Source organism: Gavialis gangeticus, unplaced genomic scaffold (genome assembly GCF_001723915.1).
Source record: "Gavialis gangeticus isolate Ggan-Ray unplaced genomic scaffold, GavGan_comp1, whole genome shotgun sequence".
Taxonomy (NCBI): Eukaryota; Metazoa; Chordata; order Crocodylia; family Gavialidae; genus Gavialis; species Gavialis gangeticus.
In genome coordinates, this window is record NW_017729006.1 from 51,437,118 (window position 1) to 51,456,122 (window position 19,005).

The window sequence follows — 19,005 nt, forward strand, 5'->3', positions numbered from 1 at the left end:
TCTATTTGCATTTTTATTTCAAACACTTGGGACCAGAAACGGTTAATGTAAAAGGTGTATTCCTCCTCACTGCTGTGTTGTTTCTCAATCTTAAGGGTCAGATAATGGTGTATTAAAAAAGTAGATGAATTCATGGATTTCATGGACCTTAGCAATGTAGAACAGAATTACACTTAGGCACCAAAGCCACTCAGACAGCCAATGGGTGGAAGGCAATTTAGCCTTTAAGAAGCATCTAGTTGCATATAAATGAAATAGAATTCAGTCTTTGGTATAAGGTACGCCCTGCCCCCAGTCTTCTCCTCTTCTTTTCCTGGCTTACAAATGAACTTGAAATGTATTTTGTGGGACTTGTAAGGTACAGCAGGAGTGCTTTTGCACCTATGTAGGGTCAAGGCAGTGAGACTTATATTACAACTGAGACAAAACATTTAGTTAGAGAACCCTGAAAACCAAAGATATCTTTAGAAAATCAATAAAGTAAGTCATTGGTTAATCTACAGGGCTGGATCTGACCCATGGAGCCATCAAATCTGCTCTGCAGCCATGGTTCTTTGGCAGCATTCAGCAGCAGCAGGGGGAGGGGGCGTGCTTCAGCGATGTGTAGTAGTGGAGGCAGCTTCTGTGCCACAGTAGGAAGAAGCAGTAGTGATGAATACTTCCCCCATTTCATGGCAGGAAGAAGTGGCAGTGGCAGCAGTGGCCAGATCCTAGGCCTATGTCCCTCTGACCTGTATAGCAATAACTGAGCACCTAAGTTCTATGGCATTTTTTCATTCTAAGTTTGGATGATCTAAGGTACATCATGAAGAATACGTCCTTTTAACTGTAATAATTATTTGTGAAAAAGGCAAACGCACATATATACACACACACTGAGAGACTATATACAGAATATGCATAAAAATGCATACATGCACACACACATATATAGCTATCCACATATATACACATATATGTGTGTGTGTGTATGTATGTGTTTATATGTGTGTATATATGTATATATAATATGTATGTATGTATGTGTGTGTCTATATACACGCACACACTCACACATATGGAAAAAGTGTCTTTTAAAGTTCTTTGGGACTGATCTTTTCAGGTACTGAGTTTCTTGGCTCACATTGGTTTCAGCACACAGCAGGACTGGGCCTCATATATGTACTTATTCCAATGAGTAGTCTTGCTGCCGAAAAAAAAGGTCTCATCTGAATGCTCATAAGCAAATAAATAAATACAAAGGACAAAAAATACTGGTAAATGTTCTAGGCTTGTTCTTTGAAATATTTGTTGATGCTTTTTTTTTCATTTCACTTGCAAACTCCAAAAAGGAAACAAAGATAAGTCAGCTTGCATTTCTTCCAAGTCAGATTGTCCTGCATTTGCTTCAGTTGTGGTTTATCAAATATGATTAATGATAAATACATAATAAATATGAAACATTTGTCTTGAAATATTTTGTTCAGAACTCATAAATATATTAGTAATTTTGAATGTATTTTTTCAATGTCATCCATTTTTGCATGAATTAATATTAATGATAATATGCGTGACAATGTATAACATCACTTGTAGAATCCTTAACAAAAAAAATACTAAATGTTCAAAATTATCAGCGTAATATTGTGGAATAAATCCTAATTCTTGAAATTAAGGTTAGTTTGTTGCAAATGATTTGTATTTCCTTTAATTTAGATCAGTGATTTTCAACTATTTTTTCATTTGAGGGCCCCTAAAAAACTTCAAATGGAGGTACAGACCCCTTTGGGAATTCTAAATGGAGGTGTGGACCCCTCTGAATTGTAAATGTGGGTATTCACATACTTTTGATTGATCATAGTCATCTTTTGTGGACCCTTTAGACACAGTCTGTGGACCCCCAGGGGTCTGTGGACCACAGGTTGAAAACCACTGATTTAGATGGTTGTTGCTTTTTATACATTGCTATTTGTCCATACAATATATCCCAATATGATCCAAATACTGTAAACACCTATGTATTGTGTTTAACTTTAAGCATCTGAATATCTGTCTTCACTTGACATCTGGAATCAAGTTTGGATTTTATGGTACCAAAATCTTGTTAGTTCAGCTCTCTTTGATAAACGTATCAGATTTATTTTTACTGTGGTTTAGGTTTTTTGGGGGTGGCTCTTACTCTTGGTGCTGCTTTTTTTAACTACAGAAAACAGAGTTTTAAGCTTCATTAGAACTGGGAGGGTGAGGGTGAGGTGAGGGGTACAGAATTCTTCTGTTTTGGATCTAAGAGGGTGACATTTTTCTTTTTTTCTCTCTTTGGGTCTGAGTGGAAGCCAAGGGCAAAAGGCAGGTTTGAATTCAAGAGTCTGTATCTGAAACTTAGCTAAACATCTGAGAGGTTTGGCTTCCTGGTCTCATTTTTGGTCCATCTCTATTTAATTTTTTTTTTCCAATGGAGTGGATTTCTGATTCAATCTCTCCATCTTCATGCAATGTATGACTTTATTTGTAGTCCACAAGTCATCTGAATGATGAGGTGAGAATGTATTTAGATATTAAAATAAATTCTAAGCCTCAGTGATTTTTTCTGCATCTACTGAAAATCAAGTAAAAGCTACAGAGACTGACCCACATATAGAATTTATACATACCAACCATAAATATTACTTGTTAGTTTTGCAAATGTGATCAGTAAATATTTATTTCTTCTTTTCAGCATTCCTGAGACATGCATTTTGCATTTCATAAATTGCAAATTAAAAATTAAAAGGTGAACTCCTGGAATAGTATTTAAAATATGGTATACTATATTATTTTTTATAGGAAATAGAGATAAGATTTTTGTTTTTATAGAATTCACCTTCCTGGGGTTTCTATTGTCTAGCTGCTATTTAGGCACTTCAAGCCTCATAATTTAATAAGTGGAGCTACAGAAAGTCAGGTGTGTTTTGATCCTTATATTAATAAACTATGACCCACGGCTAAAATTCTAAAGGGATGGAGTGCTATCTCTTTTGTTCCGTCCTCCCTTATAATACTGAATGTAAATTGACCCACTGTACATTTTCAGATCAAGCTTAGAGCTCAATTTAGATTTGAGCACATTCAAACTTCTTAAAACCCAAGTTTCATTCAAATGTGAGTTTTTCACTGCACACACAGCTCTAATCAAAAGTGGAGCTGTATAGAAAGGTTTAAATTTAATCCAAATCTCAGTGAATTTCATGAATCTGCCTACTCAAGCTTTACATGAGTGGGCTCATAAATGTTATTTCTACTTTTATGCATGATAGATTGCAGGCTGCTGCTGCTGCTGCTTCTTCTGGGCTTCACAGCAAATACCACAAGCCAGAGTTTGCCTTTACCTTCATGCATTTTTCATAGATCCAGCTAAAAGTAAAACTGTACTGATTGATAATGGCTAATGAATGTGTAAACTGTTAGTAAATGTTTTCCACAGGTTACTAGCTTGTGTCACAGGCAGTTGAACTGGATAACTGATTATCCATAAAGATCACATTAGTACATTAAAGAACAATTTGTCAAATACGCAGGTGACAGAAGAAAGCTGAAAAAGGAGGGACATTAGATATTTGTTATGTTGCATGCGTAAGGGGTCCCTGTGCATGATAATAGACAACTTTTTGGATACTTTACTCCACATATAAATGTTCTCAGGTTCCTCATCCGCTTCCCCCACCCCACCCCTCCTCCTCCTCCCAGGGAGAAATAATATAAAATGTTTCCAGTATTTCTGTAAAGGAACATCATACACAAAGAATCAACTTGCACTCTTTTCCCTTCTGACAAAGCCACATTTCTGCACACTTGCAAACAGTTTTGGAATCAGCACCAAATGGATGCTCATAGATCACTTTAGAAAAAAGTGACAGATTTGGCTGGAACTTTATTTAAACACATATTGCAAGCTAATGCCTATAGTTAACTTGTATTTTACAAAATGAATTTCTGGAATGACATGATCTCTATCCTTTCCTGCTGTTGTTGTTTAGTGACTCCATTTTTCTCACCACTGCAAGCTAAACCCAGGATGTTTTCCTGGTCAAATGTATGAATCAAATGAGATAATGTTCCTCATCTCACATGTCATAGACTTCTAGAACCAGGTAAGAGTGAACAGTTGGTAGGATGACCCACCTTGTTTTCTGAGGAATTTTTCTAAGGGGCAAGATAAAAGGCAAGGTGTAAGATGTATTTCACATCAAGATGGACTTAATTATTTTGAAATAATTTATCAAAGCTGATTTTTTAAATGACCACCTTTAGGTTTCAGATTCAAGCATGCCAGTTAAGTAAGGCAGTTCATACTTTTCAGAGAGAGGGGTTTTTTTCTGACTTCATGAAGTTCCAAGAAGACTCCACTGCATCACAACCACTGAATTCTCAGTTTCAAGGATTTCTCCACAACTCTAAAAGGCAGAAGCGTGATCAGATGCTGGTGGAGTGACAGTGAATTATATCAGCTAATGAATGTGTAAACAGTTAGTAAATGTTTTCCAGTGGGTTACTAGCTTCATTCTAAGCCATAATATTCTAAAAGTAATGAAATCTTAGGTTCCAAAGTCTGATATTCTGTGGCAAATTCCTGTCTGCCCCACATGATAGGATCACAGAAGCCGCACTTATGTGTATGTGTGGAAGCCTCAATGATGAGTGGTCCTGCCTGGAGAGAAACTTCGCATGTGCAAGCAGAGGCACTGACAGTGGCTCTGGCACTGCAATATCCTCCAGCCATTTCCTTGGCTCTCTTAATCTGCCTCTTCTCTGTACTGCCTTTCTTCCAAGCACACATTGGCCCCAAAGGGTTCCTTTTTCCCTGCTTCCTCGTGCCAAGCTGAAAGGCTGTCCCCTCAAACTGCCTGCAAACTGCTTTCCCTGTTTGCTGCCCCCATTTGATGGCTCCCTGGTGGCTTGGGGAGTCTCCTTTTATACTCTGCTGGGCCTGGACTGGTTCTGTCCCCTTGGTAGGGCTTGTGTCAGACACAGGCAGCAATCACTCAGCAATCACTCAGCTAGCAACACTTCCAGCTTCTCAGAGCACATGCCCCAAACATACGTACAGCCCACCAAACAGCACTTTGCATGGGCTGCTTGGATACTTGGAATCCTGCTACTCAGAAGGGAGACACTTGAACCTTTCACCATGTCACAGTCAGCATCTCATGTAGACGTGGCCACTGAGGAGAAAGAACTAGTTGTGCTAATAGTGCTGACACAAAACAATTGTGTATAAACTGAACACCCATAAATTTTAGCTGGAAATTGGAAGAATGTTCCTAATTATCAGAGGAGTGAGTGTTTGGAGTAGATTTCCAGGAGCAGTTGTGGGGCAAAATATATTTCTGAAAGAAGTTGTAAGCCATGATTGCCTGAACTAATACAGAACTCTGTGAACCAGGAAGTCTTCCTAGTCCTATGTCCAGAGTACCTATATTCCTATGTTTTACAATATAACCCAAGGAACAAGAAAAGATTTAAGCCCAGGGGCTTCACAAGGAGCTGGCAGTACCTAAAATCCATGAAAAAAATCATCCATTTCAGTTCCTAAATACATAACTATTAACCTTAGACTCTAAAGGCTATGATTTTGGAAAATGAGCAGTGATATGGGATGTTTCCATATTTCAGATTCTGATTGTCACAGCCTGAGTGCTCTGTAGGTTCTGGAAATTTGGTCACTATAAGGTGTCTCAGGTTGAGCATGCAAAAAACAAGGCATTTCATATTATTTCATTTGCAATGCCATTTAAACTGTTTTTTTAATTTAAATAATAGATTTGCCTTTATTTGTATTATTTGGGTAACTGTACTGAAAGATAGGGAAAAAGGCTTGAGACATGGCTGTTTCATATATACCAGTATACCTTTCCAAGACAAATGATAACACCATATAAAATCCAGATATTTTAAAATTATATTTTAATTTTCATGTAATTATTCAGGAATAACAGCACTGCATCTGCCGGGGTCAAGGGTCTGAAAACATATCTAATCTCTTTCTGATATGTGTCACATTATATTGAAAAAGCAGCTTGGGTGTCAAATTATATTTTATTATTTGTGCTATTTACCTTATTATGTGTGATTTTCTGCACTCTTTTATACGCTTATGGACATTTGGATAAATTACAACACAATATCAAGATACTACATCTTTGCTTTATCTAGTTAGTTGTGTTGACTCCTAAAACAGCAATGTGCTGTGAGAACTTCTGTTTTAATTTTTTTCCTATTTATTATCCATTCTCAGAAGCAAGTAAAGTATAAATATGAGGGATGAAATAAAAGAAAGGCATTTAAATCTGCTAGAGATTAGTTGAAACCTAATTTGTTTGATAGTGGGTGTGTCTAAACAAGATGATTTACTGCACAGTAGCCTGGTTTACTGATCAGTAAGTGCATGTATCTACAGGTGCATGTGTTTACTGCATTGTAAAAACTCTTAATCACACTTAATTTGCTACCTGCAAATGCAGGTAGCAAATTTAAGTGGGTTTAGTTATTACACAGTAATGAATGTGTAGATGTGACCCGGGAGCAAGTTTGCTTCTAGGTCAGCCCAATCACTAGGGGGCCTCCCTCAGGCTAGCCCCAGGGCTCTGGGCTGGGAGCCTCTCCTGCCCGAGGGCTAGGCTACCTCTATGGCATCTCCTGCTTCAGGCTTTAAAAGCCTGCAGATGTTTTGAGCCCTGGAGCACACATATAGGGAGACTGAAGGCACTCCAGGCCCTTTGTCCCTTTGGGCAGGCCACAGCTTACCTGTGCTAGTGGGCCTGTACCCCAGCATCTCTGCCTACCTCTGTACTGCTGTGCAGCTGGCAGGACCACCCTATCAAGGGCCTCAGGGTACTGCAGGGTACAGCCATCTGCTCCAACTTCCAGTCAGGCCTGTCAGCCCCCAGGGCCAGCTGAAGGCAGCTTCTGGCTGGTAGGGCAAGCCCCACCTGCCAGCAGCTTACCCCCAGCAGCCTGCCCAGAGCCTGTGGGTGCTGTAGGGCATTACTTCTGCTGCACAGCTGCCTGTCCCCTGCCATGCCCCTGCACTGGTCACAGCAGGCAACTGCCCAGGCCCCTCAGCTCAGGGACAGCTGAATGGGGGCCCAGATTGCCAGGGCAGGACCCTTGATCGCTTCCTCCCCATCTGCGGATATGCCCATGGCTCTACCCACCACATGAGGCCCCAGCTGGACATAGGACGAGACTGGCAACCTTGTGGCACTGTGGGGTGAGGCAGAAATGTAGTGTCAGTTTGAGCATGGCAGCCACTTCAGCACAGACATCTATGAGGCCCTGTCAGGCCAGATGCAGGAGTGCAGGCATGATCAGTTGGTGCAATTGAGCCATATAAATGTCAAGGCCTTGTGGGCACAGTGGGTCTCTGTGACTGACCACAGTTGTTGGTTCAGCAGTGCCCACAAGTCCATGCCCTTTATTTAGCAACCGATGGCCATCCTTGCACCCCAGGATCCTGACCACAATCATGCTGTATACAGTAGCATGCCTAGTCAGAGGACCATGTGGAGGATTCTTGGGCCTGGCAGGTGGTGGACATCACCCACAAGGACGCATGGGACTGGGCAGACAGGGAATTTTGGGCACAGCTCCTGGCCCTGAAATGCAAGTGGCTGGACTGTCTCAGGGAGCAGAATACCATCCTGGGTTGGGCAGTGACGAGGTCCTATGCCACTTCCAGCCATGAGGAGCCCCTGGTACAGCCCCCACCACAGGTGCCCTCCCACTAAGCCACATCTCTTAGTCCCAGACTCACCACTTGCACTGGTGCCACATGGGTGCAGAGCCACAGCTGTTTGCAGCAGGGCCAGGACTGCATACCAGCCTTGCTGGCCCTGGCCACTGGCTGCTGGAGGGGGAACCACCCACACCATGGGACCATTGGCTGCCATTGCCCCTGAGCAAGCCCTCTGCCTGCTGAACTTACTGCAGCATCCACACCCATGGGGAGAGGGCCAGAGGCCAGTATGCTGGGTGTCTGTCCCCAGGCTCTTCCCCCTAGGCATCCCCACCCCCTGGGCTGCCCCACTCCAGGACACCACAAAAAAACCCTTTGTACATTGTTTGCACAGAGAAGAGGGTTTTTTATTGTTGCTGGGTGGGATGTGTTGTGGAGGAGCTCTGTGTCAGGAAGGGAGGGGGAGGAGGAGTCTGATGCGAGAGAAATAAAGAATAAAGATTTGATCTTCTTACATGTGTCTGTAGTGAGCATGATGCTGGGGATGGGTGTGTGGATGGGGTGGGGGGTGGCAGTGCAGGTGGGCTGGAGCAGGGACTGCTGGAGGAGGTGATTGGCTAGAGCCTCCTGCACTCTGTGCACTGTCCCCTGCTGGCTGCTGTGCAGCTCCCCTGGTGCCTTGGTCAGGGGGGACAGGCCTGGTGCTGTTGCTGCCATTGGTGCTCCCATTGCAGGCATCCTTCACCTACAATGCCTCCTCTGTCCAAGCCTCATGGAACAGCTTCCCCCAGGCCTTGCAGCACACAGGCTGCAATGATGACCTGGGGAAGGTTCTCCTCAGTGAACTCAAGGCAGGCAGTGAGGGTGTACCAGTGACCCTTGAGGCAGCCAAAGGTGCACTCCATGAGGATGTGGGTCTAGCCCAGGTACTGGTTGAAATGGGCTTAGCGGGGGTCCATGTGCCCAGTGTAGGCCTGCATCAACCAAGGCAGGCATGGGTAGGCAGAGTACCCAGTGAGCAGGGGCAGGACCACGGCAGCAGCCAGCTCTAGGTCTAGCACCCCTGTCATGAAGTGGGCACTCTCCACCAGGCCTGGCAGGCTAGATTTTCAAACTACGCAGGCATTGTGGGCCCTGCACACCCAGCCAGCACTTATGTATATGAACGTGCTTCAGTGGTCCACAACGGCTTGCAGGACCATGGAGTGAAATCTCCTGCAGCCGTACTAGGGCCAGTCTCTGTGGAGAAGGCAGGTGATGGGGATGTGGGCTTTGCCCAGGGCCCTGGTACACTGGGGGAAACCCAAGCCATGGAACCCCACCACCACCATCAGGGGGTAATGGTGCAGAGCATGTCCTGGAGGGCCCCACACACCTCCAGGAAGGCCTTCCTGGCAGTGGCCTTGCCAAAAGCAAAAAGGTGGCTGACATACTGCAGGCTGGCAGATGTGGCCAGTTTCAACAGGATGAGGGCCAACTGGGTGTTTGTGGGGAGAGCCTGGTGCAGTCAGTGTGATGCTGATCCAGGTGGGGGCAGAGCTGCTGGAGGAGGCCCCATAAGGTGGTCCAGTTCAGCTGGAACACATCCATCCACTGCTCATCATCCCAGGTGTGCTGGATGATGTGCAGCCACCAGCCCTGGCTGGAATAGTGAGCCCAGAGGTGGTGAGGCTGGGGGCCCAGGAGGGCAATGGTGGCCCCAGTGATGACATCCAGAAGCCTCTTACTAGAGTCCCAGCTGGCAGCAGCTGTGTGGTTATGGCAGCAGCCCTGGGATGGCACGATGTGGGCAGGCAGGCGGTTGCTTGGCATGGGGGAGCTGGGCGGGGTGAGATGGCCATAGGCCAGGTGGCGGCCATAGGCCAGTGGCCAGCAGGAGCTTAGGGCACTGATTGTTACTGCCAGGGGCAGGAGCTGGAGCAGCCATAGTGCAGGGAGGCAGAGTGGACAAGAAGACAGCTGCTGTGTGCTGCCTCTGCATTGGGTACAGTGCTCCTGGGCAGGGAAGTGGCTAGCAGGGAGAAAAGAGCAGGGCTGTTTTTTAAAGATGGCTGCTGGCAGCTGCAACTGGAGCCTGGAGACCCCCCCTGGTGGCAGTAGGGACCCATTGCTGGGCTGCAGGAAGTTTGGTACTAAGAGCAGCAAATCTTTTCCCTAGTCCCTGCATGTGTAGACACCTGCCCAGGAGCACTTAATCAATCATAGTTTACACCGTAGTAAACCGCACCTGGATTAAATGTATATGTAGACATGCCCAGTGAGTTGGGAAAAAGTGGGTCTCTTCTACTGTCCTGTATTTTTGCTGCTTCCACCTGTTTTACAGGGTTTAAATAGACTACTCAGATTGCTAAGGACTCTTCTAAGGGCTTTCCTGGGAGTATTAATTTCTTCTCACAGTTTGGTTTCTACCTGACAATTCATAGGAGAGTTTCTCTCTCAGTGATGGAAGGCACTCTATAAATATGCACAGTACTTCCTTCTGATGGAAAAGAGCTGCTAGTTGGTAATTTCTCAGGGGTTTTTTGTTGCTGATATTATCTTTTTCTTAAATGAATGCAGTCCTTAGTAGACACCTGTTTTCAAAGGCATGTAGTTTCCTATTCACCACTCTTAAATCTTCATCCCTTACAACTGTATGTTAGTTTTGAGATTGTGTGTGCATGGTAAAGAATCAGTTTTGTTCTGGTGCTGTGTAGCTTTGATTTCAATATGTAGTTTAGTGAATATTGCTGATACTTTTTCTATCCTTGATGTCATTTTCTTCTTGAGGTCTCCACTGACAAGTATTGTACTGACCAGATATGCAGACTGTTTTTCCATTTCCATACTTTTGCCTTCTGTGACAGACTATGGGTTTTTTTGTGATATTCTTGTGTTAACTATGTTCATTTTGGTATAATATTTTGTGACTCAGTTTACCTCATCAGCCTGTGTACAGAGAATGAAGGATTAATTTCCAGGGCTAGCAATATGCAGGAGGAAGCAAGATGTACCACCATCAACTAATTTGTGAATGGCTTTATTGACATATCAACAAACCTAAGATGCCCAACATGCAGGTGGTGTACAGAGGAGTGATTTTATCCCTGTTTGGCCTGTTTTCTTCCTAGCTTGTTTGTCTTTGTAGTTTTTCAGAAGTGCCATTCAGTAGGGGAATATCATGAGCAAAGCATAGATCTTCCAGGCAGTCACCATCTATCCATGTTTGCCAACGTTTGCACTGCCTGTATGTTTCTTCATTATCCAGCCTATAGCAGCACTTAACAGCAGCAGAGAGAGGATACAGCTTTGTTTCACAACCGTTGTCTTCTGGTGTACCTATGAAACACTTTGCATCTCTGCACATGGCCCTCAAGATGTTGACAGTTTTAGCTGAGATTCCATAGGATGCTTCACAATGTGGGTCTATGCAGCTTGTCAAGTGTCTTTGGAATTCCATGAAGTTGTGAAGAAGAAAACCTGTCATTCTACAAACTATTGTATAGCAATCTTTAGTATGAATATGTTGCCTACCCAGGATCTCTTCGGCCTGGGTCCAATATATATTTCTCTTAGCTTCATGGCCACTGTCTCTTTCGTGTGGCATAGTATCTCTCTGCAGAAGGATAAGATAATGGTTAGAGCCCCGAAAATATTAGTTAAAGGCAATAATTTTACATTTGTTTGATCTGAATCAGGCTTTTAGTTTATATTTGGATATACTAGCAGGGGAAACATTGTTCTTGGATTTATAAAAATCTCATAGGTAAAAACTGTAGTTGGCCTTAATGCAGTTCCAAGTGCAAAGCAGAGCTAAATCTCTTTGAATGCTAACAGGCATACAAGCTACCACTGTAACACACGGCACTTTACATAAAGTGCCATGCACTGGAGTGGTCCGCCTGGCCCAACAGGTGTTTGCTTGTTGGGCTGAGGTGCGGGGAGGAGATTGAGCTCCACTTTGGAGATGATTGAGCAGAGAAGTCTGCCTGCAGATTCTCTCCCCTAGCCCTGTCCCCCCACCTCCGGTACCAAAATTCTATCAAATCACATTACATACTCCTCCCCACAATTTTATGTTTTGGAGTGGACATGTTTTATGCACAAGTATATTTTATACACCAAAACCACAGTAATTATCCAATTCCTAGATTGCCAAAGAAAACAACACTTCAGCAATATACCTATTTCAATACTAGGTTAAAACATATGTTGTCAAAAAGGAAAACATAATTTTCACTAAACCTTAGCTGATATATGCCATTTCTCTCCTATTTTTATGAAAATTCTGTGGTAACCATAATCAATGGCCATTTGCATACAGCTTGCACACAAAAGGCTTAATTAGGCCACTAGTTCAAAAATTCAGCCAGGTACCTGATTCAGCAAAAAAATCCCCTGCAAAACAGAAGCACATGTTCAATTTCAAATATAAGAGTAGCCCTATTGAGTTTGGGTGTGGGGTTTTAAAATCACTTAGAAATTAGTTGGACTTAGACTAGTTAGTTATATCAAGTCAAATTTGTTCTAAATTAAAGACTAGCAGGCCACGTCTATACAAGATGCTAAATGTGCAGTAGCCTAATTCTATTGCATATTAGCACATCATGGCAAAAGCTTGTGCTATTGCACTAATGTGCAGTAGAATAAGTCTACTGTGCATTAGTGGCGCTAAAAAGGCATGCACTGGTGCTACTGCACAGTAGCGCCAGTTACTGCACGTTCAGTTAGTACCTGTTATTACAGGAATCCAGAAGAGCTAGCTGTATTTAAAAAAAAAAAAAAAAAAAAATTTTACTGAGGGCCCAGGAACAAACCATCCTGATGTGCAGGAAGAACAGCAAATGTGGTAAGGTACCAGGTTGGCTTAGCAGAGAACTCTTCAGTAAGCTTAAGAAAAAAAAAGAAGCTTACAAGAAGTTGAAGCTTCGACAAACAACTAGGGAGGAGTATAACAATATTGTTTGGGCATGCAGGGATGAAGTCAGGAAGGCCAGCTAACTGGAGTTGCAGCTAGCAAGGGACAAGGGGTAACAAGAAGAGTTTCTACAAGTATGTTAGCAACAAGAGGAAGGTCATGGAAAGTGTGGGTCCTTTACTGAATGGGGAGGCAACCAAGTGACAGATGATGAGGAAAAGGCTGAAAAGCTCAACACCTTTTTTACCTTAGTCTTCACAGGCAAGGTCAGCTCCCAGACTACTGTACCAGGCAACACAGGTCGGGAAGGAGGTGAGCAGCCCACAGTGGTGAAAGAACAGATTAGGGACTATTTAGAAAAGCTGGACATGTAGAAGTCCATGGGGCAGTATGCAGGCACCCAAGGGTGCTGACACGGGCAATGTGTAGGGGGTGCATGCAGATGCATGTGCACCCCTGAACATGGTGGTGCATACCCTACAAAAAGGTGCTGCTGACACTGTCAGTGGCACCTGTGGGCAGTCGCTGCTCACCACCCCCTCCCCTGCTGCCATCACTGCTGGTGGCATCTGTGAGCGGTCAGCGATCCCCACTGGCTGCCGCTGCCACTGCTGGCAACGTCTGTGGGTGTTCAATGGTCCCTGGTCAGTGCTTGCCACCCTTCCCCTCCCCCACCGAGGACAGTGCCGGAGGCATCTGTGGGAGTTTCCATGCTGCTGCATTCCAACTGCCGTACTCCCACCTCCACCATGCCCCCCCAGCCGCTGGGGGCACATGTCTTTCATGGGTGCTGAGCTGGCTGACATGATTACAGAGCCGCTGGCCATTATTTTTGTAAACTCGTGGCAATTGGGGGAGGTCTTAGATGATTGGAAAAGGCAAATATAGTGCCCATCTTCAAGAAAGGGAAGAAGGAGGATCCAGAGAACTACAGATCAGTCAGCCTCACCTCAGGTCCTGGAAAAATTGTGGACCAGGTCCTCAAATAATCCATTTCTAAGCATGTAGAGGAGAAGAAGGTGAAGCACTGGAACAGGTTACCCAAGGGGTGGTGAAATTGCCATCACTGGAGGTTTTTAAGGCCTGTCTTGACAAAGGTGTGGCTGGAATGATCTAGTTTGGGATGGTCCTGCTTTAAGCAGGGGGTTGGACTAAATGACCTCTTAAGGTCCCTTCCAACACTAATTTTCTATGATTCTATGATTACAGGTATGTAATGGGTCTCCCTCCCCGGTGCCATCTTCCTAGCCATCCACACCTTATGTGGCGCACCCTTGGAATCCTTCTGTCCCGCTTTAATCTCGCCTGCCACATCTTGTTGGAATTTATTATGAGAGCAGGAGACTGCCTATTCTATTGGGTATGTTGGGGTCTCTCCTAGAATGGCCTGACCCCTTTTATTCTAGCTAGGCCTCCTCGTCAAAACCCACCACACAGGGTTTGACCCCGAGGCTCTAGCTTTTCCTGCAAATGCCTGGAGGCTTGTGACCCCCTTTTCTGCTCTCTTCAGGAGCAAGGGCCCCCTGTGGCCCAGGGGTGTGAGCACCAGCCCCAAAGAAAATGAGCCACCAGTTCAAAACCAGGGGCAACCTCCCAGTCCCAGCAACAACACAACCCCCACACCAATATATATATATATATATCCTTGCACACCCCCCACACCAGGTGTCCCTAGCTTTTTTAAGCTCATCCTTCCCATGCCAGGGTTAGTGTCATCCCAAAAGGCTGCACCCTCACTGGCACCGGGGTCTGCGCCCCTCAAAAAATGAGGCCTCCTCTATTCCCTTATAACCTCACCCAAACCTCTGGATGTAAACAGCAAACATAAAACTCAAGACCCTAGGCTATAACATAAATCTCTGCCAATTGTCAATAACATCATTCTTCCTGCCACACCAGGGTTACTCTATCTTTCCCCAATCTTGGACTGTACCTGCAGTCCAGCCTCTCCTCTTAGTGCCATCTGGCAGAGCTCCTTCCCCTCTGGCTGCTCACGGGTTTAAATGGGAGCCAGGCCCTGCCCCTTCTGGTCAGCTGACTGCTGACAGGTATGAGTCACTGTCTCCCTCTGGTTGCCCTAACAACCAGCACCTGGGCTCCTTCCTCATTGCTCCCAAGAGTAGCAGGCACCTTAGTGCCCTGCTACAAGGTACCAAACTTATGGTTCAGTATCTACGGTATATTAATAAACTTGTAGACATGCCCACAGGTTTGCAAATGCTTACTATGAACACCTTTGCAAAGTATATGTTAAACCTTCTTAGAAATTCCTATAACATTTTGACCCTACTATAAAACTGGAAGCTGATACAGGTATTACTGAAATCAATTGCAAAACCTGGCTGACTTCATTAGTATCAGGTCCTGGTTCTTGCTTTGTCCATGGGGTTTAACTCAAAAGGAGGTGCTAGTCAGTTTGGCTTTAGACAGTATTTATATTACAGAAAATGTACTCCTATAATCCCAGTTTGTCTCATGCATGTGCCACATGCTGTATTGATGTGAATCCAACAATAATAAAGCACTCAAAAAGTGAAAGGAAGAAACTATTATGCATAAGTCATTGTAAGTATAAAGCCAATTTTGCATTGTAGGATGGAGTCCAGAAATATACTAAAAGCGAGGAAAGAGATTTCTTTCTTTAAAAACAAACCCAAATCTTAATTTAAGCAAAGTTTTGCTGAAGTGATTTTCTTTTCTTTATTTTTCCTGCATAGTTTAACCTTCACCCATTTGCTGCAGAACCTCTTTATAGTAACAATGCTGTTGACAGGCTTCTTTCTTATTTGCCAAAAGAATGAAGATCATTTGTTTCTAATTTTAAACAAACAAAAAAGTCTTTAATCTCCTGAATTACCTTGATTATTTTATGAAAGAATTCTCTATAATTTCAGCATTTTTCCTAAGGTCCAATATGTGGAAAACTTGGTAATCATCAACAATCAGGGATGCTAACTGGAAAAAAAATACCCAGAACAATTCTTAACTGATGATCTGCATAGTTTTTACAGATATTTTTTACTAACTTATTTTGTTACATGTAATATATTTTTACTGACATATTTTGTTACATAATCTGAATTAGTGCGCAACCACACACGCACAGAATCCAGGGAGGGCCTGCCCCCCCACCCGCTTCCACAGAGGAGATGTACTGCAGGAGGTGCCTGAGGAGGCTGGTACAAAAAGAATGCAGGAGTTTTGCAGGATGGCTCTGTGCACTCCCAGTACCCACAGTCTCTGACTCATTCCCTGCCCCCTGAACTACCCTGGAACTGCCATGATACGTGCAGACCAGAGGAAGAAGTCACATCCTTCCAGGGTACAGGGAGCAGCTGCTTGCTGCAAGGGAAGCCAATGCCCAAGCCCAGCTAAAGTCAGAGCCTAGAGGTGGGTGACCAGCTCAGGGTGCCCAATGGGGTACCCATACAATGGGAGTAGGGATGGGGGGAATCAGGGCTTGTTGCCTTGGGGGCATCTCTAACCCCCCCACACTGTAGGGCAGAGGGCTGGGGCACCCTCTCAAAGTGCAGTGGAGCTCTGAGCTCTCCATGGTGACTTAAGCTCTGACATTTGTCTATTCTCAGACCATTGTTGCTTCCCAGGCCATGCCAGCAGACTTTTTGTGTTTGGCTCCCAAGGTGACCTGCTCCTTTCCCCAGCCAGGTCTGCACTACCCACACCACCCCAGGGGATGCACACAAGTTGTGCACTGTAAAGACTGGACAGGAGGGAGAGGGGAACTTGAGCACAGGATGTGGACACTCCAAGCTCTGCCTCCTGTGTTTGGACCCAAGTGTTTCCACATTCCAAAGATCCCAGTGCGGGGAGCAGGGTTTCCAATCATCTTTAAATTTTATGAACATCAAAATATTTTTATGGACAAAGGTTTTTTTAACCACTTATTTTATGATTTGTCTGTAAATCTTTGGATGGTTTGCAACCTTGGCAGCAATAGCCATTTGGCTACAGATTACATATAAAGGACTAAAAATATCAGCTAAGTACATAAGCACATGGCCATTTTCAAGCACCAGAGTAGCCCTATTGACTTCAAAGTTCTGATTACATGCTCAATGTTCTGTACATGCTCACTATTTTTCTAGGCTGTGCTTAGTCCCATTCATAAATTGAAAGTTAGTAGAGTGCAGTGACTCAAAAATGATATTAAAAACCATCACATCATAGACTAGCTGAAGAAGTTATGGGATTGGTGTGTCCACATATTGTCATTCCAATTGGGTTGAACAAGTGGCTGAATACACCACTCCTCTTCCACTACAAGTGGCCAGATGGAAAACGTACATCCTAGCATGCCTTGCCCTGGGAAAGTGTCTGTGGTTCTCCTGACTACCAATGTAAAGTGAAGTTTTTATGGGGTGTTCAAACTGTAGGTGAAAATATTTTTGTGGGAGGGTTTTTTTGTGTGCTTCACTGGGCAGCTCAGACCCGACTGCTCATTCGTATTTCCACTGCATTTCTGCTGCCACCATTGACCATGACTATGACCATCAGTTGCTATGGATCTGGATATGGTAGTCATCTTGCAGACATTATTGGTTCAGTGTCATGTACTTGTGGGTAGGACTGAGCACAAAAGATGATGTTGGCAGACTTTGATGGCCACCATGACTACTTCCATGCCAAGAACAAAGGAGCAGTTCTTGCAGGGAAGAGCTCATACACGTTTGCTGCCAAACAATGGGTGGTCCATGACTATGTTCAGCTCCTAATCCATGTCAGCAGTTGAAGCCCTGAAGATGTTTTGGCTGCATGTCAGCATGTTATGGCCAGGCAGATGTGAGAGTGTCTCCAAACTGCAGAGCAACATTTCTGGGCCATGGGGACAAGCAGTGACTGGTGGGGGTGAATCATCATGGTCACAAAGGACAACAAGCAGTGGTACACAAACTTCTGCATGTCCAGGGGCACCTTTGTGAAGATCAGTGCTGATTTTGCCCTACACACACAGCAATTTGTGCAGAGACAATAGTGAGATGGGAGCCCTTATCTGTGCAGAAGTCACTGCCATCTCTGTATGAAAACTCATGACCTCAGACAGCCTCCAGTCCATGGCAAACCATTTTGGTTCTGTCAAGTCAAGACCTAGAGAAGCAGTGCAGGAGGTATATCTGGTAATCCAACAGACAATTGTCCCATGGATCATACATGTTACCAACCCAAAAGAGATTGAGGTTCCCCAACTTCTTTGGGGCTGTTGGAAGCATAAACATCACTACCCTTTCTCCTGCACTCCATGGCCATGATCAATCAACCAGAAGAGCTACTTCTTACTTTTACTTCAGGCAGTTATGTACCACTGTGACCTTTTGCCATGTAAAATGTTGGCAGCTCAGGCAAGGTGCACAATGCCAGAATATGTAGGAGCTACCTCCTCCCTGAACTGGTGGAGCTGAGAGAGTTTGTTCCTGCCATGCCTGACATCCAGCTTAAAGGAGTGACTGTACTGCCACTACTAATCAGCCAGGTGTTGAGCCATGCTCCCAGTGATGTGGAAGGGGAAAGAGGGAAGGGAGACAGTGAAAGCACTGGCTGTGCAAGGCTGTGGGCTTCTCCAGAGACAGATGGAGGGAGATAGAAAGAGAAGAAACAACTTAGGCTGGCTGAACTATGCTTCTCCCCTCACCTTGCTTTTTAAATCAGTGCCAGGCTGCTGAAACCACCTCCTGGGAGGGAGGCCTGGAGAAGGGGAGGGAGAAAGGCATAGCTGGTGCTGGAGCAGCAAGCAGTGCATTAAACATCCATATATTTTGGTGCTTTTTATGCCCCTGAACATTCCTGCCCTGCGTACATGGTGAACACAGTGTACTAGCAGAATTGTATTCAACTGACAAGAACAACGTGAAAAAGAGGAAGTCAATGGAATAAGTAAACAATCAATGTTAAAAAAGCAATATCTAGAGAAACATACACAGGTGAAAATCATCACTCCCCTGTGAAAGCAAGCACACCACAGATCTGGTGCAGCCACAACATGTGAACACAGCTTGTCCCCAGGTGATGGCAGTTAGGGGTGTGCAAAGCGGGACCTATTCAATTTGGACTCAGACTCAGCCCGAATCAGGGACAGTGATTCAATTAATTGATTCAGATCGCTGTCCCTGATTTGATTCAACCTAATCCAAATCTGAAGATCTGATGCTGATTCAGAGAATCAGTGATTCAGACGTAGACATTAAAAGTTTTTCTATATACCTCGAGCTACCAGCGTGGCTTGTGAATGCTGTGATGCCGGGGCACATGGAGCTTCTGGTCCACTTCCAGGTCCACCGGGGAGTGTGTCCCCCCCCCCCCATGCCTCCCCCGGCTCAGTGATCGGCCATGGGGGAACTCTGGGTGCCCCCCTCCAGATCCAGGATATACCAGTCGCTGAGTCAGGGGAACATGGGGGGGGGGG

General features: G+C 44.7%; 1 long non-coding RNA gene across 1 annotated transcript in view; it reads left to right on the forward strand.

Moving 5' to 3' along the window:
* The first annotated feature begins 3,998 nt into the window (after positions 1-3,998).
* LOC109291946 overlaps positions 3,999-19,005 on the forward strand; it is a 45,858-nt gene continuing 30,851 nt past the window's right edge. Inside the window, exon 1 of the long non-coding RNA XR_002095992.1 lies at positions 3,999-4,106. This is a non-coding gene — a long non-coding RNA (uncharacterized LOC109291946). The remainder of the gene's footprint in view (positions 4,107-19,005) is intronic.